Source organism: Erinaceus europaeus, chromosome 12, assembly GCF_950295315.1.
Source record: "Erinaceus europaeus chromosome 12, mEriEur2.1, whole genome shotgun sequence".
Classification (NCBI taxonomy): domain Eukaryota; kingdom Metazoa; phylum Chordata; class Mammalia; order Eulipotyphla; family Erinaceidae; genus Erinaceus; species Erinaceus europaeus.
Window position 1 is genome coordinate 59448844 of NC_080173.1, and position 24498 is coordinate 59473341.

Genomic DNA, 24498 nt, shown 5'->3' on the forward strand with positions numbered 1-24498 from the left:
ATGGCAGGAACTGCTAACAATCAGCTATAGAAAGGCCTGGGAAGGTTTCTCTCTGAGAGTCTCCAAAGAAGACTTGATGAGTTAAGACTTGTGCTTTTGGCCTCAGAGCTGTGAGAGAATGAATTTCCATTGTTTTAATCACTCTTTTTGTGGCAAGACTGTGACTGTCCTAGAAAGTCAACATAGCTCATGATTGAAGTTGTGTTGAAAGAGTTTCTGAGTGTCTCACTTTGCCATTAAATGTTCAGCCTGACAGTACCATGACTCTTTTTTACTCATAACTTATTCACCAAAACTGCTCAAATAGTCCCACATAAGAAAAAGAAAGCTGAGAAGTTTAATTCAATCATCTCTTCAAAGAGAATCAGATATACCACTGAGTCCACTATATGGCTTTGTTATATGAGGCAAAAATACACAGAGAAAAAAAATACAACTTGGCAAATGTATGCTGATGAAAATAGATGACACTCAAATCCTCTTTTGACAGAGAGATATTTTGTCCCCCAAATCTCCAATGTGACATTCTATATATTCTTTCCTGACAACAACATCAAATTTGAATTGCAAAATCCCTCTTAAAATCTGACAATGCCTCAACATTAGTAAGAAAAGGTTTCCACATAACCTTCTAAGTGACATTTTCAGTGGTAGCATCAGAAAAATATTGCCTGAATTTACCCTGGGAAGATTGAATTTGAGTATTTTCTTTGAAACAATTTTTAAGTGCTTTGCATTTATAAGCTTCATTAAGATGAGAAAATCATGAGGCATTTTAAGAGACAATTTGCTGAATCCATAGCTAGATTCTGACTTTGTATGTTAGAAGTAAATTATAACAAGAAATAAAGCTGGTGTTTCAGATTTAATATATCTGAAGCTTTAATATATTAGATAACTATAGCAAGCAATGCAAAAGTTATACTTATTTGATAGTTGAGCCACTTTGTCTTATGCCTGATTTTAGAAAAGCAGAATTCTGGTCCTAAAGGAATAGGATGCCTTAGAGGGAGAAAGCGATCTGAAAGTGATAAATTGGCACAGATTAAGAAGATAATAATTACCAATGTTCTGCTTACAAACACCTTTTCTGTAAAGAATAGTTACTATGCAAAAACTGAATTTAGGAAACAAAAGGCCAATGATCTGAGACATATACTTCCAAAGACTTTCTTGCTTACCTTAGAATAATGAGAACTATTATAATCTTTGTTTCAGGTGGACATTCAAAAAAGGCCCATAATTATCCAGGAGGCCATGATTTAGGAAGCAGGAAAACCTGTTTATCTTAATACTCCATACTGTTTGCCCTCTAATCCACTTCCCTGGTTTTCCAGAAGCCCTCTTTCCTTTTCAATTTTTATAAGTATTCCCTTAAACATGAGAACTGAGAGGTTTATTTGAACATCTCTCCAGCTTCCATAGCTTGTTCAAACAATAAGGCTTTTCTCTTTCTGAAAGAAAAATGGTGTGACTCTCTGTCCTAATCCAACTTTCAAGTTCTATTCTCAACACTGACACCATCTTCCCACACAATATTTCTAGTCTATCTCCATGTTAGCTGTCAAGCTCAAAGATTACTAAAGACATAGGCCCTACAAACATATCTAAAATAGACATCCTAGCTTCATTATCACATTGACTTATTTATATTAGTGAATGTTTAATACATTAATACGATATCTTGGGAACCAAACCTTAAAGATGAATGAAGCATGGAAATTTCCTACTTCTCTCTGCCCAATACACTTATATATATATATTTATAAATTTTTTATATTTATTTGTTTATTCCCTTTTGTTGCCCTTGTTGTTTTATTATTGTAGTTATTACTGTTGTTGTCATTGTTGAATAGGACAGGGAGAAATGGAGAGAGGAGGGGAAGACAGAGAGGGGGAGAGAAAGACAGACACCTGCAGACCTGCTTCACCACTTGTGATGCAACTCCCCTGCAGGTGGGGAGCCAGGGGCTGGAACCAGTATCCTTAACGCCGGTCCGTGTGCTTTGCGCCTCCTGCGCTTAACCCGCTGTGCTACTGCCTGAATCCCACTTTTATATTTTTATTTAATTATTAATTTATTATTTTGGATAGAGAAAGACAGAAGTTGAGGGGAAAGTTGGAGCTAGATACTTGCAGAGCTGCTTCACCACTGACTAAGCTTCCCCACTGTAGGTGGGGACTAGAGGCTTAAACCCAGGTCATTGTGCATTGCAATATGCTTGCTCAACCTGGTGCACCACCACCCAGACCCACTGTTCAATACACTTTTAAAAGTTTTTGTCAAAAATGATGTTCATGGGCTGGGTGGTGGAGCAGCTGGTTGAGCAGACATATTACAGTGTTAACGGACCTAGGTTCAAGTCCTCAGTCTCTACCTATAGGTAACGGAAGCTTCACAAGCAATGAAGCAGTGCTATGGGTATTTTTCACTCTCTCTACTTCTCTATTTCCCTTTCCCCTCTTAATTTCTCTCTGTCTTCATCCAATAAATAAGCAAATAAGATATTTTAAAAAGAAAGTCTAACTTCTAAAAAAATCTTTTAGACAAATTTATTGAGGCATAATTCCAATAGATTATACTTGACTCTCTTTGTACACTTTGCTATGCTTTGATAAATATATACAGGGTCGTAACAAGAACCTAAACAAATACAAAATAATTCCATTATTTCCCCAAATTTTCTATATAGTCAAGTAATCTCTGACACTTGTAAATCACTGAACTATTTGAGGTTCTCATTATATTAGATTTAAGAGAATGGCAAATATTAAATCATATATAGAAAGTGTAACAATGTATCAGCTCTTCATCTCTGCTGCTGTATACCTCCGTGCTTTGCCTATTTTTATTACTGAGAAGTATTCTGCTGTAAGGATATACTACTGCTTGTTTGCTCTTTCAATTGTTAAAGAAAACTGAGTTTTCTCCAGCTTGGGATAATTATAAGTAGAGATGCTATAAGTATCTATGTAAAGCTTCTCTCTGCGTGTGTGTGAACATGTTTTTACTTCTCTTTGATAAGTACTTATGTGTGGTTTGAATTATGAGTATATATTTAACTTTAAAAGATAGTGGCAAAACAGTTATATAATCTTGTCTCCACCTTCAATATGTCGATATTCCCAGTTATCACCATGGTCTAAATTTTCTATTCCTAAAGACAGTGCCTTTTGACAAGAGTAGAGGCGTTAAGTAAAAGAAAGATGAAGGACTTGTGATCACTAATTTCCATCTGCAGGGAGGAAGTTTCATGAGCAGTAAAGCAGTGTTGCAGCTGTCTCTCTTTCTCTCTTCCTCACTATTTCCCCCTTTTCTCTCAGTTTCTTTGTTTTTATCAACCAAAAGAAAGAGGGGGAAAAAAAAACCTTCTGGGAGATATGGTTTCCAAGTGTAGTTACCAGGTAACTCTAATAATAATAAAAAAAAAAAAGAATTTGCTTTTAGTTTGCTGATACCTGATTTAGGTGTGTATGTGTTTGTACCTGCACAGCGTGCTGAAGACTGCTTGCAGTAGGTCTTTTTCATACTTTCTGACAGAACTGTTCCCATCTCATTCTAAACCCTGAGGCATTACACCACATCTTGTGGTGTGGAGATCCTACCTGGAGACCCTTTCACAGTCTGCAGTCCCCTGTTGATGAATCCCCCCTAGCACCCCCAAGGGCCGCTGGGTCTCAGCCACCATCTCCAGGGAGGCGGAGAGCCCCTGGATAACCTGCAATAAAATAATACTGGTTTAATTCCACATTGCTCCCAACCCCCAAACGATAACCACCATAATTCTCCCACGGTTTTAGAGACAGGTTGCATACAGTTTTTTTTTACAAGTTCATGTCTTTCAATTCTCTATATTTCATATACGAGTGAAAATATTCAGTATTCTAACTCCCTTACTTAGTCATTAATCATACTTATCGGGAGTCGGGAGGTAGCGCAGTGGTTAAGCACAGGTGGCGTAAAGCACAAGGACCAGAGTAAGGATCTCGGTTCAAGCCCCCAGCTCCCCACCTGCAGGGGAATTGCCTCACAAGCGGTAAAGCAGGTCTGCAGGTGTCTACCTTTCTCTCCCGCTCTCTGTCTCCGCCTCCTCTCTCCATTTATCTCTGTCCTATCCAACAATGAAGACATCAATAGCAACAACAATAAAAAATAACAAGGGCAACAAAAAGGGAAAATGAATAAACAAATATTAAAAAAATAATTATCTCCAGTTCCATCCATTTTATCCCAAAGAATACAATAATTTGGTAAGTTTTTACAATGAATGCACAATACACTTCTATTTTCTCACCTCACCCTGTTTCCCAACTGGGTTTCAAAATTTCTTTATTTTATTTTTGAAACTTTTGGAAACTTCAGCCATATTTATTCAAATATATCTTTTGGGGCCAGAATTTTTCTTCATCTTATGGAACTCTAGTGACTCAAATATTATATTCCTTAATTTTTTATACAAGTATTGCAGAGTATGTCCACATCTTTAGGGAATTTATTTCTCTATTATTCAGGCAAGATAATTTCCATTGATCTAGACTCAAACATAGTATAATCTATCTTCTCACATTGCTGATCTAAAGTATTTTTAATTAGTTCATTAGCTTGAGTATTCACTTTTTCCATTTCTAGAACTTCCATTTCTCCCTGTGATTCTTTACTAAAAATTACTTTCTTTTCATTATTTTGAAGAGTTTTGAGACACACTTGTTACATTCTTTCTATAACAAGTATTTAAAATATGTAGCACATAACCTCAACAGCTTAGCTTTGATGTTTTTTTTAATTTAATTTTATTTATTTATTCCCTTTTGTTGCCCTTGTTGTTTTATTGTTGTAGTTATTATTGTTGTTGTCGTTGTTGGATAGGACAGAGAGAAATGGAGAGAGGAGGGGAAGACAGAGAGGAGGAGAGAAAGATAGACACCTGCAGACCTGCTTCACCGCCTGTGAAGCGACTCCCCTGCAGGTGGGGAGCCGGGGTTCGAACCAGGATCCTTTTTTTTTTTTTTTTTTTTTTTTTAATTTTTTATTTAAGAAAGGATTAGTGAACAAAAGCATAAGGTAGGAGGGGTACAACTCCACACAATTCCCAACACCCAATCCCCATAACCCACCCCCTCCCCTGATAGCTTTCCCATTCTCTATCCCTCTGGGAGCATGGACTCAGGGTCGTTGAGGGATGCAGAAGGTAGAAGGTCTGGCTTCTGTAATTGCTTCCCCGCTGAACATGGGCGTTGACTGGTCGGTCCATACCCCCAGTCTGCCTCTCTCTTTCCCTAGTAGGGTGTGACTCTGGGGAAGCTGAGCTCCAGGACACATTGGTGGGGTCTTCAATCCAGGGAAGCCTAGCCAGCATCCTGGTGGCATCTGGAACCTGGTGATTGAAAAGAGAGTTAACATATGAAGCCAAACAATTTGTTGAGCAATCATGGATCCCAAGCTTGGAATAGTGGAGAGGAAGTGTTAGGGAGGTACTCACTGCAAACTCTAGTGTAGTCCTGCTTTCAGGTATATATTTTGCAGTAGTTTATGGATACGTGTGCACATAAGCTCTCTCTCACAGAAACTGGTGTATATCTAGGTTATGGGACTTTGTTGGAAAGTGAACTACCTGAGATGAAATTAGAGTGTACTATTAAAGGAAAGGTCTCACCCGAGTAATGAAGCTGAAGGGTTGTCATTCCACACGTGAAGTCTCTGGATACATTCTGGGGTGAAGCATGTTGAGGTAGCAATCGTTGCTTTGGTTAGTTTGTGATCGGCAGATGCAATGTTGTTTGGTTTGGATTGGGAGATGCATACGGGAAAGTGGGCCCTATCCAAGGGTTCCAGGACTGGGGGAAGTAGGGGCTCTATAGTGAAGATGTGAGGTTCCTGCTGTCTTAGGGTTCAAAAAGACAATCGATAGTTAATATTATCATCAGGATCCTTATGCCGGTCCTTGTGCTTTGCGCCACCTGCGCTTAACCCGTTGCACTACAGCCCGACTCCTTGATGTTTATTTTTTTAATTAATATTTATCTTTTCCCTTTTGTTGTCCTTATTTTGTTATTGATGTCGTTGTTGTTGGATAGGATAGAGAGAAATTGAGAGAAGAGGGGAAGACAGAGAGGGAGAGAGACAGACACCTGCAGATCTGCTTCACCACTTGTGAAGCGACCCCTTGCAGGTGGGGAGCCAGGAGCTCGAACCCGGATCCTTACACCAGTCCTTGAGTTTTGCACCATGTGTGCTTAAGCGGCTGCACTACCACCCGACTCCCAGCTTTGATGTTTATTAATTGATCACATTTTCTCATGCAAAGTGAGGGTTTTATTTTTCTATATCTTTATAAGAATTCTTTGTCATGTTCCACTTCCCCAAAGCCCTGCACCACTAGGAAAAGAGAGAGAGGCTTGGGAGTATGGATCGACCTGCCAATGTCCATGTTCAGCAGGGAAACAATTACAGAAGCCAGACCTTCCAGCTTCTGCATCCCACAATGACCTTGGGTCCATACTCCCAGAGGGTTAAAGAATAAGAAAGCTATCAGGGGATGGGATGGGATACAGAATTCTGGTGATGGGAATTGTATGGAGTTATACCCCTCTTATCCTATGGTTTAGTCAGTGTTTCCTTTTTATAAATAAATTTTTTAAATGTCTGTCATGTAAACTATGAAATGATTGATTGTACATCAAAATCATCTTTAGAAACTTTTTTTTTAAGTTAGTGTGCCTTTTTCTTATTGGCAGCTATAGGAGGCATAATAGATGAAAAATTTATTCTAGATTCCTGCCATCATAAAGCTAATGACCTATTTGGGAGGCAGGACTTTGTTAAGTATACTATTGACAGCATAGTTAGCATCATGAATAAGATGCTACAGAAACAGATGAGACAGTGGCCCATGACTGGAATAATCAATCAAGAGTTAGACATAAAGGTAACATTCAATTTGAATTTGGGGGATAATAAATATTACTCTGGACAGATAAAAGAGAGAAGGACATGTATTATAATAGATAAGCTCTTATGAACAATCTTATTCTCCACTGCTTAGCAAAACCAGTTAAAATGTAAAAAAAAAAAAAAAACATTAGGGTAACTCTACTTTGTATAGACAACTTTGTTCACCCAAGATCTTCATTATTATTAGTTGTAATTTACTTATTAGGAATTTTTAATAATTCTTGTATGGAAAATTCACATAGTACATTTGAATTTTAAGTTGGCCTCATCTTAGTACATAGTTCACAAGTGTCCAATATTCAACCTACAAATACTTTAAGTCTATTGGCAATCTACACAGTCAATGTCAATTTGTTAGGGCAGCATTCTGAGTTAGAAGGTGAAGTCAAAAAGGTATAACAAAGCAATGAGAATAAGAAGGGGCATTTAAGACATGAAAAAGAATATTCAATATTATAACATCATTTCTGTTTGAAAAATCGAAAAAGAACTCTCCCACTTTTATAATGCAAATTACAAAGAGCAAAATTCACTCTTAGTAATCATAGCTGGTGGATATACTTAGAAGATAGAGTCAGAAAGAATTCAGAGCAAGCAATATAAGAAGAGTGTTACTTACCTGAAATGCTTTCCAATCTGTTCAGTGTAATTTATACAGTCACTTTAATTGTATGCCTTGCATATATAAATATGTTGGTTCTGAACTTGCACATTTATTTTATTCAGGAACAAAGTTCAAGCACTGACTGTGAGTAAAGTGGAATAACAACTGTTCTTTTTTTTTTTTTATCCTATAAATACAGTTATAAGACTAGGACAGAGAATGTGAAACAGCTATTCATTGACTTTGAACAGATGGACTGGGGAAGAATTTAGAGTAATACCACAATGGAGATAAGTTAATAAATTTCTCTTTGGAGCTCCCATGCTAGGTTAACAGGTATGGCTATAGAGGGCTAAGAAAAAGCAGAAAGACCAAAAATGATTCCCCCAGTTAATTGTGAAGTTCTGCGGAAATCACAGAGAACAAGAAATTTGGGAGATTGATGCCAAAAAAATGTTTAGTGAATCAGTGTGATAGTCCACCAAAGAGAACTCCTACTTTGTCATAAATGTGACCAAGATTCAAGCCTGGTCCCCAGTGCATTCAGGAAAACTTCCCTCTCTATTTTTTTCTGTCTCTCATTTTCTTTCTCTTTCTTTCTTTCTTTCTTTCTTTTTATTACTTCTCCTGGTCTGATCTTTTTTTCTTTCTTTTTTTTAAATTTCTTAACTGGGGGATTAATGTTTTACATTCAACAGTAGATACAATAATTTGTACGTGTATAACATTTCTCTGTTTTCCACATAACAATACAACCCCCACAAGATCCTCTGTCATCCTTTTTGTCTCTCATTTTCTATTTGAGAAAGTTATCCCAGAGTGGTAAAGCCCTGGTAATGACAAATAAATAAATAAATAAATAAATAAATAAATAAATACTATTTATGAATGTGGTCCAGGAGGTGGTGCAGTGGATAAAGCACTGGACTTTCAAGCATGAGTTCCTGAGCTCAGTCCCCAATAGGATATGTACCAGAGCGATGTCTGGTTCTTTTTTTCTCTCTCTCTCTTCCTATCTTTCTTATTATTAAATAAATAAAATCCTTTTTAAAAAAAACTATGTATGGACTCTTGGAATTTTCTGGATTTGCATATGTAGAGTTCTAATTCTAATAAGCCCATAAAATACACTGAGAACAAAAATAGCAGACCAACCACACTTTTTAAGTCCCAAGCTAAACCACACCACCATGGAAGGATTCAAAGGGCAGTACTGCATAGGTTTTCAAGATATTCAAAAACTGAACTGATTATAGGAATAGAAGAATAAATCCTCATATGGAATTTAAATCTTGATATATATTCTTGAAAATAAACTTTCACTTGCTTCATTTTCCCCTTTCACTTCTTTAGTTAACCTTTTTGAGGTCTCTACCTAACTAGAATTTGAATTTATGGCTCCCTGCCTCTCTCTCTCTCTCTCTCTTTCTCTCTATCTCTATCTCTATCTCTCTCTCTCCCAGGGTCAACACTGAAGTTCTGTCTGCACAATAAATAAAGAATCAACAAGCAAGTCTAGGTACAATTACATTAAAGTGGAAATATCTTCCAAAAGTACTCAGGAGTGTTGAACAAAGTATAAAAGTATATTGGTCAGTATATAATGAGTGTAGGAGTTGCTGACTCATTATTGACAGGAACATAGAACCAACTTCCTATCACACTTCGCTTAAGGGTAGTAAAGGGAAGCAACACCTTCACAGCTTTCTCTCACCTGTCAGAAAACATTAGAGAAAGAGAAGAAACACTTATTAGAAGAGACAACTGATAGCCCAGTATTAGAGCTTTTGCTTGTTGATCCAGAGGCCCCAGTATCAGCCCATAGGAGAGGAAAGACACATTTAATATTGTAAATGCTTTAAATAAGTATATCAATTATACAATGAAGTAAAATAGACATACACAAATTCACAACCAAAATGGCATATTTTTAAGCCAATTCCACTTATTTAGTGTTGAAACTTTCTACTGCAAAAAAAAGTAAGTTTGAATGATTTTTTTTCCAGGTAGAAGTATGGACACAATTAAATTAAAAGTGGAATATCTTTAAAAAGTACTTGAATCTGTTAACCACAGTGTAAATGCATATTGATCAGTGTGATCTGAGTATAAACAGTTGCTTTTATATTGTCTTGACAGAACTTTAGACCCAGCTTACTTTCATACTTAGGTTTACCTTCATATCTTTGTTTAATCTGAAGAAGAACATTATAGAAAGAGATGAAACGGGAGTCGGGCTGTAGCGCAGTGGGTTAAGCGCAGGTGGCGCAAAGCACAAGGACCGGCATAAGGATCCCGGTTCGAACCCCGGCTCCCCACCTGCAGGGGAGTCGCTTCACAGGCAGTGAAGCAGGTCTGCAGGTGTCTATCTTTCTCTCCTCCTCTCTGTCTTCCCCTCCTCTCTCCATTTCTCTCTGTCCTATCCAACAACGACAACAACAATAATAACTACAACAATAAAAAACAACAAGGGCAACAAAAGGGAATAAATAAATAAAATTTTTAAAAAACAAAGAGATGAAACACTCCAGCAGAACTAGGATGAGAGCTCTTTGTAGAGAGTAGGGCTGCCAAACATGAGATTCTTTGAGGTTCCAGATTCAAATACTATCCTCTCTAGTGTCATGTGTTTCAAGATGGGTCCAGGAATGGTAGTAGAAGAGTAAATTATATATATATATTTTTTATTGGGGGATTTATCATTTATAGTTAATAGTAAGAACAGTTGTTGGTACATGTGTAAAATTACTCAGTTTTTTACAAAACTCTAATCCTTGCCTAGGTCCTCTTCCACCATCATGCATCAGAACCTGACCTATTCACCTCTGAGTGCTTTACTTTCTTGAAATAAACCAAACTCCTCAGTCCAAGTTCTGCTTTGTGATGTGTGTGTGTGTGTGTGTGTGTGTGTGTGTGTGTGTGTGTGTGTGTTGTTTTTACCACCATTAAGAGTCCTGCTTAACCACAGTGATCTCATTGAACCTATCTGGATGACCTCAAAAAAGGGAGGGTAGAATCTGGGAGGCAGCTCTTCCACTCAAGCACACGTCACCGTGTGCAAAGAACCCAGTTTAAGCCCCTGGTTCTCACTTGTGGGGGCGGGGGAGCTTCAAAAGTGCTAGAGCTATACTGTAGGTGTCTCTCTCTCCCTCTCTCTGACTCTCACTGTCAAAAAATGGCCATGGTGAACCAAGAAATTGTGCAGTTACCAAGGCAAAATAGTAATACAAATAGCAATAATAGTGATGCAAAAATAAAAAATATTCAGGGCCAGTTATAGGCACACATGCAAAACAAATTTATTAGTCTTCTAACTCTATAAATCAATGTAATATCTCAAATATTCTGGAAAAGTAAGTTATTAATAAAGCTTATATGGTTAAAAGACCTCTTTCCCACACTAAGTAGAATGTGGACTGGAGTTGGTATATTGCGCCAAAGTAAAAGACTGCTGTGTGTGTGTGTGTGTGTGTGTGTGTGTGTGTGTGTGTGTGTGTGGTGGGGGAGGTTAAGTTCCTGAAACATGATGGCAGAGAAAGACCTGGTGGAGTTGAATTGTTATGTGGAAAACTAGGTAATGATACACATGTATAAACTACTGTATTTTACTGTCACTGTTTACTGTAAACCATTGATTACCCAATAAAGAAATTTTAAAAAGACCTCTTTCCCATAATATAATAATTGTTAGTCTTCTCAGCTTCCACTTTCATAAACAAGCATTTTATGTCAGGGAGAAGCAACATTTTCCAGAAGGCTCAACCAAGTATATTGAAAAGTCAACACCTTCAAATCAAGGTATTTCTGAACTTAAAGTGGTCAAAGTAAGAGGATTAAAATTTCATTCTCTACAGAATATGAAGTAAATTTTCTCAGAAGTAAAGAACTATGAACTTCTAATTTCTGAGGGGGAAGGAATGAAATAGCTGTTATTTGCAAAGTGTCAGTCAGTGTGTTTCAGAAATATCTTTTATAACCAATTCCATGTTATTTTCTAATTTGAGTCAAAAGTCTTTCAGTCTATCTCCTTTGTTTTAAAGGTATCTGAAGTTACAGCCAATACACCCCCAGCACCTCTCCCCACCACCCCCCCACACACACCAATTTTGAAGAATTTAAACAACAGTTATCTCCTGTGGCAATATGCCAGGGCATTCACCAAAGTCCCTCTGACACCCACCACAGCATTAACAAGCAGTAGCCCATGCCTGCTTGCTTGGCCTTCTGGAAAAGGCACTACATAAACATATCGCAAGTCCTTACAATTTGCCAAGTTCTTCCTTTATCAAGTGATACTGTAGGTGTTGCACATATTCAACGACTGGACTCCTAAATTCTGAAGCTGTTATTTCTGAAAGTTCTTGAAAAATCAGTAATTACTTTAGGGAAACCAATTTCTGGAACTCCTATTCCACCATCTTCCATGACAGCATCAATTTTTAAATTGTTTAGTATTTGTATAGTTTACCTACTAAAAGTATAGAAGATGGGAAGGAAGGAAAGAAGAGAGCGAGGGAGGAGAAAGAGAGAGGGAGGGAGACAGAGAGAAAAACAGGGAAAGTGACTTTCCATTTTGATTTTTTGCATTCAATGAAAGAAAATTCCTTTGAGTACCTTAACTGAATGTTTAATTCAACATACTCGTCATTAGAATACAAGCACAGAATTCGCCAGAATTCTCTGACTCTAACCTCCTAATAAAATGAATATACTGAAACCTGACTCACAGAACAAAAGATTAGTGATCAGAGTTTTGGATTACTTGTTAGAGTTGTCACCACCTGGATTTTTATTGTCATTGTGTCAGTCAGTGTCCTATGATGGCAGGAACAGTTTTATTGTTATACTTCTAAATATGTTTGTATTATTTTAGCATTATTTTTTGCTCTCCCATAATAATCAGCTACCGTTATAAAATTTACAGCACTGATTTTTCAATCACATCATTATTATTTCAGGCCTTTAGCTTTAATGACATTTTTCTCACATTATATAGTCCTAATGAACTGACTGATGATATTGTTGGGTTGGTGTGTGTGTGGTGGCGGTGAGGGGGGATAGCTTTGCAATTGCATTCTCCTTTCTGTACCTTTGCAGTTGACTTTTTAAAATTAAAGTAAAAATATCAAATGCCAAAAATCCTAAATGATTAATACAGAGATCTAATTACCTGATACCGAATATATTTTATTGGGGGAAATAAAAAGGAAAAAAACTTGCAATATTCTACAGAAAACAAATTCAAATTGCATTTATTAAGCAATACACTGAGTCTCAGCAGGAAGTTTTCTTCTGCAGTGCTATAGAAATCCTTGAGAGATATGGTTATGCATGCTGCAGAATGCAAAGATCTTCAAAGGTAGCTCTGACCTACTTTGTTTTTGCCTATGCCACTCTGGTTCTTGTTGTCATGACTTTCTGAATCAGGTAGAATTGGTTATTGCAGTATTTTTGGTGGCTAGTCTGTTCACATGAGATAAAAGGCAGTTTCATAAAACACAAGTGTCCAATCTTCTAGCCCAACATTAGGAGATATGTTAAAAGGTTTTCACAGGAATTTGAGCAACTCCTGGAGTATGTTTGCTTTGTTTTGATTTGCTTTGTTGTTTCAGTGTTTGATTCCACTAGACAAACTTATTTTAAAATGGAGAGCAATTTGACATTTTAAAATATCTATCAGGGATATTATCCCATGTAATAGATAGTGATTTCTAAATATACACCAAAGAAATCTTAGGGGGAGCTACTTATTACTAAGAACCCCACAGAACATTTTCTACCATAATACTACTGAGGCTGAGTAGGAATATACTGACCTAGTAGATCCTCTTTGTTCCACACATGAAGTATTCAGTATAACCCAAAGTAACCTAATTCTACGTAATGACTTCTAGTCCCCCTAGATTAAAGGTTGGGAACATTTGGCCTGTGGCCATAGAAGGCCCACAAAATCATTTGGTCTCACCTTGCCAAATTGCAGAAAGGTCTCAATGTGTCATAGGAACAGGAAGTGTTAAATTTTTTTAAGTTGATAATCCTGTATGACACTCAAATGAAGTTATAAATGTGCAAATGGCTCTTCACAGTAAAAAGTTTCCATGCCTCTGCCTAGATGATAAAGCTAAAAGTAAAGTTGCATGATAAGAGGAATCTAAAAAGACTAATAAGGTTGAGAAATAGCCAGTCTAACAAATATATTACTATACATGAAGCCCTGGGTTTATGACTGGAATTCACAAGGAATACAATGGACAGAAGGGGGGAGGAGGGAAGGGAGACTTGAAGGTAAGGGTTCCCATGGACAGTGGAGCAGTACTGTGCTGTATCTTTATATTTTTTGTCTCGTGTTCTCAAAAAATAAAATAAATAAAATGAAAATTTGGAGGCTGAGGTCATTGGGACAGTACCCTGGATCTACACTAAAGAAATGAGAAAGTAGAAGGAGGAAAAGGAAGAAGAGGAGGAGGAAGAGGAGGAGGAGGAGGAGGAGGAGAAAGAGACAATATCTACTGGGGTCAGAGAGAAAGAATAGCCATAATACAAAAGGTGTTCATGTCTGAAGCTCTAAAGCTCCAAGTTTAATGCCTGGTACCACAATATGTCAGAGCTTATTAGTGTTCTGATTAAAATAATAAATAATACTATCTTTATCTTAGAAAATACTAGATTAGGGAGTCAGGCATGGAACATCAGGTTAAGCACACATAGTACTAAGCGTAAGGACCTGCACAAGGATCCAGATTGGAGACCCCAGATTCCCACCTGCCAGGGGACACTTCACAAGTAGCAAAGTAGGTCTGTAGGTGTCTATTTTCCTTGCTCTCTCTCTGCCCCCACTTCCCCTCTCAATTTTTCTCTGTCCTATCCAATAAAATGGGGGGGAAAAATGGCCACCTGGACCAGTGGATTCATAGTGCTGGTATAGAGCCCCAGTGATAACCCTGGAGGAAAGAAACAAAAAAGTGTATGTAAGAGTATATATGGGTTAAATGCACATGGTGCAAAGTGCAAGGACCAGCTTAAGGATCTCTGTTCGAGCCCCCGGCTCTCCACCTGCAGGGGAGTCGCTTCACAAGCTGTGAAGCAAGTCTGTAAGTGTCTATCTTTCTCTGCCCCCCCATCTTCCCCTCCTCTCTCCATTTCTCTGTGCCCTATCCAACAATGACATCAATAACTACAATAATAAAACAATAAGGGCAACAAAAGGGAACACATAAATAAATAAAAGGTATAATTAAAAAAAGAGAAAAGGAAAAAAAAGAGTATATATGATGTATATATATATATATACTAAAGTATATATAAGAGTATATATGAAATGCAGTGAGTATACATGAGAGTATGTAGATGATGTATACTAGAGTATGCAGTGGCTCAACTAGTAGAGCTTTAGACTTTAGTATCTTAATGTTCCCAGATTGATCACTGGTACTACCAGAGTAGTGCTTTGTCTTCTCTCTCTCTCTCGCTCTCTCTCTCTTTCTCTCTCTGTCTCTCAGCTCAGGTTCAGTTCTTAGTTACAGGATTTTTGAGAAAGTAAAGATTCTTTGCTTGTTTGTTTTTTGAGTGTTCATAATTACAACCTTGCTCTTATATAGCTTTGGTGTTTGTACTGACACTAAATGTGGACTTCAGGAAACTACAAGATGGGAAAATAATTTAGGGGACTTTCATAATCATACAAGTTCAGAACACTGGCAAAGTAAATGAAAATTCTCTCTATACTCCTGCATAGTTAATATATATATATATACATATATATATGGTTATTCAGATAATTAATATAAACTGGCAAAATATGATAGATATCACAATAAACAAATGGGCAAGAGGAAGGAATAAAAATAGAATAGGAGGGAGTCGGGCGGTAGTGCAGCGGGTTAAGTGCAGGTGGCACAAAGCACAGGGACGGGCATAAGGATCCTGGTTCAAGCCCCCCAGCTCCCCACCTGCAGGAGAGTCGCTTCGCAGGTGGTGAAGCAGGTCTGCAGGTGTCTATCTTGCTCTCCCCCTCTCTGTCTTCTCCTCCTCTCTCCATTTCTCTCTGTCCTATACAACAATGACAGCATCAGTAGTAACTACAACAATAAAACAACAAAGCAAATAAATAAATAAATATTAAAAAAATAGTATAGGAAAGCTTCCAAGGGGGGATGAGTTAGGGAGTTCTGGTGGTGGGAATTATTTGGAATTATACCTCTCTTATCCTATTGTATTGTCAATATCTCCATTTTATATATAGACTATTCATGAATGAGATCATCCCATATTAATCCTTCTCTTTATGGCTTATCTCACTTAACATGATTCCTTCAAGCTCCATCCAAGATGAGATAAAAAGATGACTTCATCATTCTTAAAAGCTAAGTAGTATTCAACTGTGTATATATACCACAACTTTCACAATCACTTATATGAATTGAGAAATAATTCCATATGCCAATAACTTTACTGTAAACCATCAGCCTCCCAATAAAAATAAATGAAGAGGAAAAAAAGAGAAAGACTGGAGAAGTAAAGTTGTTGCTATTCGCAGATCATATAATAATGTATACAGAAAACCCAAAAGAATCCAGCAGAAAAATCCTGTAAACTGTTGGGTAAATACAGTAAAGCAGCAAGCTACAAAAATAAAATACAAAAATCAATGTATGTGCACTTTCCATGTAGTTATATATTATTCTGATTAAGAAAATGCAGAAATATTGTCCATACAAGAACAATTTTTCATAAAAAAGATTTATAAACCAGCAAATAGAAATCTACATGACACATACTATTTTTACCTGAGAATTAAAAATCTCAGATATAAAGTGTGGGGCCATAGAAAATTACTTAATGTCTTGGATTTTCACTTTACCAACTTATAATAGGATAAGAAAGCATAGCCTCTGATCATGTAATGAGAATTATTAAGGCAAAGTACTAAAAAACCTTAAAAGAATGAAAGCACAAACTAAATCATCAAAAACGTTAACTTGCTCTTCTCTTTGTCAAAGTATGTTTCTTAATAGTTAGCTTCAGTCACCTGAAATTGTTTCTAAGAATAAGAAAGGCTGGTGACCCAGGACTGTTTTAGAAAACTATGGTTTCAAATTATTTTTAAAATACAGATTCAAAGGTCTTGTTAGGCACAAAAGAGTACAAAGCATTGACCAAAGATAATTAACTTAGGTCTGTTAGTATACTCAGTGACAATTTCCAAAAATGGCTTTTTTTTTTTTTAAGTTTCTCACACATTCTAGTTTTCCTGCCAGGACAGATATTGCTTCATTACTCGGTTGGATGCAGATGGTTGGTTTTCAAATTTTTGTCAATTTCTGTCACCAGGTTTACAGAGAATAAATGAACAGAGTTGGCTGGGGGAACAGGACCATGAAAGAAGCAAGCAAGTTAGGCAGACATGAACTTTACCCAGGTAATACACACCTTCTGTACCCTTTCACCACATTGTGCAGTGTGCCTAACTTCACAGAATATAGCAGTATTTCTGGAGATGGCAGGCTCACTATTACAAGAGAGTGAATGAAGAAGAGAATGTGGATTTATATTGATCTCTCTGATAGAAGAGATGCTAGAATTATGTTTTAGATATTTGTTAGGGGTTCTAGAGAAACTTTTCAGTTTTCTATCAACTTCATGGAAAATATCAATAAACTGAAAGTTGTGAAAACATATTTCAAGTTTCACATATTTTTATTAGTGTTCAGGGTGACACCAAAAATGAGTTCTATAACCCACTCTTGGGCTGGCAAATAGAAAATGTCTGTGTCGGGATGAGGCAGTGGCACACCTGATTAAGTGCTCACATTGCAACGTGCATAGAAAGACCCAGGTTCAAGCCTCTGGTCCCCACCTGGAGGGGGGAAGCTTCATGAGTGATGAAGCAGGGCTTCAGAAGAAAGAAAATGTTTGTGTCCTAGAAAATAATGTGGCTATAATTACCAATATACTTAGGAAGCCTTCATTTAAATGCAAAGTTGCACTTGCCTAGAATTAAGGGAAGCTCATGTAAAATATAGGTAGCAAGAATAAAGCCACAGGCTGCCTTGTGGATATATTCTGATTCTTAAAAGTTTTCATTTTTACTGATTTCATGTTGGAATTGGAAATAAGATTTGAAAGGAGACTTGAAGCTAGGACCCATAAACTAGAAACTGCTTTTATAAGGAAAAAACATAAGTGGTAGTAACTCTAAGTCAAAAGGTAGACCTGAAAAATAATTTATCTACTAGCAAAGGGAGAATTTTGGGTTTTGAAGAAAGTAAAGGTTGTTTGTTTGCTTGCTTGCTTTTTCAGAGTTCATAATTACATCCTGCTTTCATATAGCTTTGCTATTTGCATTTATACAAAGTGTACAGTTCAGGAACTAGAAGATGAGAAAATTATTTAGGGAACTTTCATAGTCATACTAGTTCAGAACATTTGCAAGGTAAGTACAAATTTGTTCTGTGTTCCTGCATAGTCAATCTAAGTTATTATGATTCCAAATATGAACACTGACAAAATATGATAGATATCACAATAAACAAGTTAACAGGCATTCAGAAAACAGATCACAGAGGAGAATTTGTAGATACAAAACAGTTTTTAAAAGGGACAACCAGGAATTATAAGATACAATTACACAGGCAATGTATCAATTTTATAGAAGTAAATGAATCGAATGCACATTAAAAAAAACACAAGATTGGGGTCAGACAGTAGTGCACCTGGTAGAAAAATCATGTGTGAGAACCCAGGCTCAAGTTCCTGGTCCTCACCTACAGAGGGAAAGTTTCATAAGAATTTGAGTACTGATGGCAAATAAATAGAAAAAGATAATAACCAGCCAGATATAATGCAGAGCCAAAATAGAATTTTCTTATAAGAAAGACATTAATGCTGAAATGAAAACACACATATAAGCACACATATATGCTCACCATACATCTATACCCATATACAAACATAGAATAGGAATTGAATAACAGAGCTAAAGAGAGTATCAGATAACTAGGAGACAGGTATTACCCAAAAGCAGTCTAGAGACACAATGAAGTGTCATAATTCATGTGAGGATTAAAAGACATAGAAGACTGAGTGGGGAAGATCTATCTCCATGTCTATCTACTTATAGATATTATAATGAAATAAGTGAAGAATGAAGAAGTGAAATTTTTGAAGAGGCAATGGTTGAGAACTTTCTGGAATTAATAAAAATATGAATTTCCAGATTCAGGAAATGCAATAAATAGCCAGTGAGATGTATAAGAGCAAATCAACTGATAAGCACATCAGAGAAGATCAATAATAACAACAATAAAGTAGAATTTTAAGGCAATTATAGAAAAGCACATATTCTTTTTAAAAAATATTTTTATCTTTATTGGGTAGATAAAGAGAGAAATTGAAAAAATGGGAGGGAAAGAGACAGAGAGACACCAGTAGCCCTGCTTCACCACTAGTGAAGCTTTCCACCCGCAGGTGGGGACCAGGGGCTTGCACCTAGGCCCTTTCACATTGTCATGTGTGCACTTAACCAGGTGTACCACCTTCTGGTCCCAAAAGCACATATTCTTTATAGAAAGAGTGATATAGGATTTTATAAAGACATGAAATTTATCCAAAGGGAAAATCTAAAAGAATAACAAGTTTAAAGGACTAGAAGAAAATAACAACCTAAAAGCTTATACCTAGCTAGTGACACCTTCAAGAAAAAATGAGCAGAGAGAAGAGTGACTTCATGAAGTAATTACGGAGACCACACAAAACAAACTCCCATTAAAATAAGTCTTTGTGGATAAACTTCAAAATTAAAGAAATATACTTTAAAACAATATTTTAGAGAGAAATAGGAGTCAATAATTTGCTGAATATGAAAATACATATAAACAAGTATAGAAATCTGTTGGAAAATACAACCAGTGTACTTAAGTTCATACTAGCCTATTTTGGCCTGAAAATATGCTCTCCCTCTTTCTCTTAATTCCCTTCTGGAATTTTTTCTGTTTTTTGTTGTTGTTGTTGTTGTTGTTGGGGGGGGTTAATAGGCTATAGTAAATATAGTTGTTGATACATGTGTAAAATTTCTCATTTTGGGGGGTCAGCAGTAGCACAGTAGGTTAAGCACATATGGCGCAAATCTCAAGGACAAGAGTAAGGATCCTGGTTCAAACTCCCTGGCTACCCACCTGCAGGGTGTAGCTTTATCTTTCTCTCCCCCTCTCTGTCTTCTCCTCCTATCTCCATTTCTTTCTGTCCTATCCAACAGCAATGACATCAATAACAACAATAATAGTCACAACAATGATAAAACAACAAGGGCAACAAAAGGGGGGGGGGGAGAAACTGACTCCAGGAGCACTGGATTCATGGTGTAGGCACTGAGCCCCAGCAATAACCCTGGAAGCAAAACAAATAAACAAACAAACAAAAAACCCACTCATTTATCTGCAAAACACCCTTACTGCCAGCCTAGGTTCTTCACCATCATACACCAGGAACTGAAACCCACTCTCTACCCCCCCCCCCCCCCGCCAAATCCAGCTCAATTTCTACCATGTGTTTCCCTTTTCTGTTCCTATTTTTCAACTACTATTTATGAGTGAGATCATCCCATGTTCATCCTTCTCTTTTTGGCTTATCTCACTTAACATGATTCTTTCAAACTCCACCCAAGATAAGTTGAAGAAGGTGAATTCATTATTCTCAATAGCTGAATGGTCTTATATTGTGTATATATACCACAGTTTTCTCAGCCACTTATTTGCTGTTGAACATCTAGGTTGCTTTAGGTTTTGTCTATTACAAATTATGCTTCTATGAAGATAGATATACAGAGATTTATTTTTTGGATGAGGGTGTTTGGTTCCTTAAAATATATCTCCAGAAGAGGAATTGCAGAGTCATATAAATGGAGGTCCATTTCTAGCCTTCTGGGAGTTATCCAGTCTGTTCTCCATTGGGTTTAGACAAATTTTCATTCCTACCATTAATGCAAGAGGGTTCTTCTACCCCTGCAACCTCTTCAGCATTTTTTTTGTTATTGTTCTTTCTGTTGTATGACATTATTTTGTTGTATGACATTATTTTGTTATTTTGTTATTGTTCTTTCTGTTGTATGACATCACAGGATTGAAGTGATATTTATTTGCATTTCTCTAAATGCTTCTGAAAATATATTGGCATTCCAAATAGCCAGAAAAATGAAGGCACAGAAAGTCTTCCATATGAGTTCCATAAGAATATAAGTTCCACTCTATTACTGGCCACAATTTAGTAAAATTACTAATCTTAGAAACAAAAAAGCCAAAATTTAGCTATAGTTAGTTAGTTGACAGCAACTAGGATCTTTCAAAAAAAGGACAAAGTGGTAATGATTCTGGTGGTCTCTTACAAAATTTGGAATAGTATCTGCAAATTCAACTCTGCCAGAATCAGTTTTGATAGTGTGTCCACAAATCAGAAAAACCCTAATATTCTTGTAACCTCATATCTCTGCTTGAATCTAGAAAGTTCCTCTATTCAGAATGTAGGGAAGTAATCTTACGCATTTCTTCGCTGATTTCTATCCTGTCAGAAACCAGTCCTATGATGCCTGTCATTCCATTTTCTCCCTCATTGTAACACTTTTCCTCTTGTTGTTGCTGTTATTGTACTTCGAGTCTTACTACTCTAGACTGACATTTTCAGATAAAAAAGAGTGAGGGAAAGATAACTACAGTACTGAAGCTTCATCCATTGTGGTGGGGGATGGGGCTCAAAACTAGGTCACTTGCATGACAGAGTGGGTGGACAGTTTCGTTGTAATATTAAACTATTTCCATTTCTTTTGCTTTGCAGTGGCCAAGAACAGAATTCTCTCTCATGTTCTGTTGTTTGTTTGCTGCCCCCAGGGTTATAGCTGGGCCTCACTACTGGCAGTACAGGTCTACCGATACCAGCGGCCATTTTTTTTGGGGGGGGGGAATAAGACAGAGAAATTGAGAAGGGGGCAGAGAGGCAGAGAGAAAGATAGACCCCTGCAGATCTGATTCACCACTTGTGAAGCCCCCAACCCCCACCCTGGGCAGATGGGGAGCTAGGGGCTCAAACCCAAATCCTGGCTGGTCCTGGCCCTTAGTATTATGTGCACTCAACCTGGTGTGCCAACGCCTGGCTCCCTCATTTTGTATTTATAAATCTGTTTATCCTGGAGCATGAAACCACAGGAAATATAAACTCATTCCCTACTCACAAGTCAAAAGTTTTCCATTCCCAATTTATTTTTCCCATACATTACAAGAATATGTTAGTTATATTAAAAACATTAAGTTGTAGCAAAAGTTTAAGTGAATGGTGTTGAATTTCAGTGAGTAAATAAGCCTAGATAATTCAATTCTATGAATACTCAAGTACCAAGTGAAAATACTTATGTTCTATCTTCCAAACAGTAAATATTTTAATGCCCCATCAAATATAAAGTATAAAGTTAGCCATAGTTTAGTAAGTATAATAATCAGATACTGAAATATCACATAATGTTTACTCTGCTTTTAAATATATTGTAATAGAAGGAGAAATCCAATTTCTAATTTTTCCTCAATAAATTGGCAAACTCCTGAAATTTAGTTTTTTTAAAAATCAAGTGAAATTACCAACATCACAAAGTGATGAAAGTAAAATACAATGAATTGTATTAACTACAATTATTTTATATTAGTCTGTGATTTATATAAGTACCTAATGATTCTTAGTTTTCTTGTCTGCACAAGTTATAACACAATGAAAAAAATCCAATTAGTTAAACTTACTGTGCCAATCATTCACTGTGTGTATATATCAAACCATTACACTGTATGTCTTTAATTTAGATAGTTATGTATGCCAATTACTTTTCAGTAAAAGTGGAAAAAAACATTGAAGTTTTTCATATGAAAATTTCTAGAATTCTCCAAACACAGCATCACAATTAAACTTTGATTTAGAGAGAAAGAATCTGAGTGGATAGTCCAACACAAATTAGATTATAAAAAGGAAATAACTGCACAAAACTTGAAGAAAAGCATTTATTGAAATCCTATGTATGAATGTGTGCCTCCAGGGTTTTTTCTGATTTTAATTAGAGAATTACTTTAAAATTGTTTCTGTTCACAACAAACTATCTACTAAGAAACAAAATGAAACCTTTCTCTAATATAAAAGTCATGATAAAATCTAATACTGAATTTTAAAATAGTTCTAATGAATGCAATTATGTGAACAAAACATCCAGGTGGTACATGTGGTATGTACGCACTTCTGCTATTTCTCTCTAAGGTACTCACCATAGGAAATGAATAAATAGAGCAACTCAAAGACATTATAGATATTATACTGTCATCTTCATTGTTTGTTTCCTAGCAAGTTGATATACTGTGCACACTAACCTATATAATAAGGCAATCAAATAATTGGTATTCAGGAGTATTACTGTCTCTTTATGGCTGTGTACACTTTTATAAAACCTAAGAATTGTCAAAAAATCATTGGTCAAGTTCAATGCATACCAATTATTTGATCACCTTATTAAATAGGGGTGGGGAAGAGTGAGATCATCACAATAAGGAGTTTCAACTTAGCTTCACTGAAACCAAAGCAAAAAGATAAATCATAACAAATCAAATTCTGGTGAACTAGAGAAAAAAAAGAGGACAAGCCTAATTAATCAGCCCTTATCAAAATTGGACTGAGAGATAAAGGATAACATCTCCTTGGTTATACTTTGAGGGGGTTCCTAGACTCTTAGGGCCTAGAGAGAGTTATAGGTTATAAAACTAGCAAGAAGCTGGGAGAAGTTTACATATTAAAGGAGAGAAAGAATTGTTAAATGATAATAGATACTACTCTTGATCTTAGTCAAAAGACTGAGAAGCAATGATAAAAGATTTACAATTACAAATCATCTAAAGTAAATATACTAAGAGAGGTCACTGTCCTTCAGTTTGAAAGAAATCTAGGTAAAGTTTAGTCAACCTGAAGGAAACCCAGACTATATTGATCAAGATATTATCAACTCAGTATGTTAGCCACATTGCCTAGAAAAAATGAGGTAACTTTCAATAATAGGAAATGTTAAAAAAAAACTAAAAGAAAAAAAATAGGAAAAGGAAAATTTAGACTTGATCAGTGTTAAAAATAATGTTCCGGGAGTCGGGCTGTAGCGCAGCGGGTTAAGCACAGGTGGCGCAAAGCACAAGGACCAGCATAAGAATCCCGGTTCCAACCCCGGCTCCCCACCTGCAGGGGAGTCGCTTCACAGGCGGTGAAGCAGGTCTGCAGATGTCTATCTTTCTCTCCTCCTCTCTGTCTTCCCCTCCTCTCTCTATTTCTCTCTGTCCTATCTAACAACGACAACAACAATAATAACTACAACAATAAAACAACAAGGGCAACAAAAGGGAATAAATAAATAAAATAAATATTTAAAATAATAATAATAATGTTCCATGGGAGACAAATCTATCATAAATAGATAAGAGATCTGGCCAAGCTCAACAAACTCTGCTAATTTACAATGCTTATGAGCAAGTTGGGTATGCTGAATAATCATGAATTTTAAAGGAAACAAAAACACTTTATCTTTCATAAATATTTTTTCACAGTGAAAAATCAAACCCTGAAGAGCCTGTATTTCAAGGAACAGAATTAAGGATCAGATAAGCATTAAATTCTATTTTAGTTCTAAAATTCTACTGTTGTATGCATTTAATAATGGCTATTCTCTTCAAATAGAATAACATGGTTTCTGATTTTGTACATTTCTCAGTTTAGTACTGGCTACTACAATTTTTAAATGAAATTTTAAATAAATAAAATTTTAAATAAAAAATAAAATAAGATAGCCCTATATTACTGTACATCTTTACATTTTTTAATATTTTTAAATTTATCTTGAATAGACAGAAACAAATTGAGAGGGAAAGGAGAAAGAGAGACACCT

The 24498-nt window shown here is 36.3% G+C and overlaps 1 long non-coding RNA gene and 1 pseudogene across 1 annotated transcript in view; one reads left to right on the forward strand and one right to left on the reverse strand.

Annotated features, from left to right (window-relative positions):
- Positions 1-24498, forward strand: part of LOC132541731 (uncharacterized) — a 137670-nt gene that overhangs the window by 70963 nt on the left and 42209 nt on the right. The window lies entirely within an intron of this gene.
- Positions 23285-23434, reverse strand: LOC132542188 (U2 spliceosomal RNA; annotated as a pseudogene).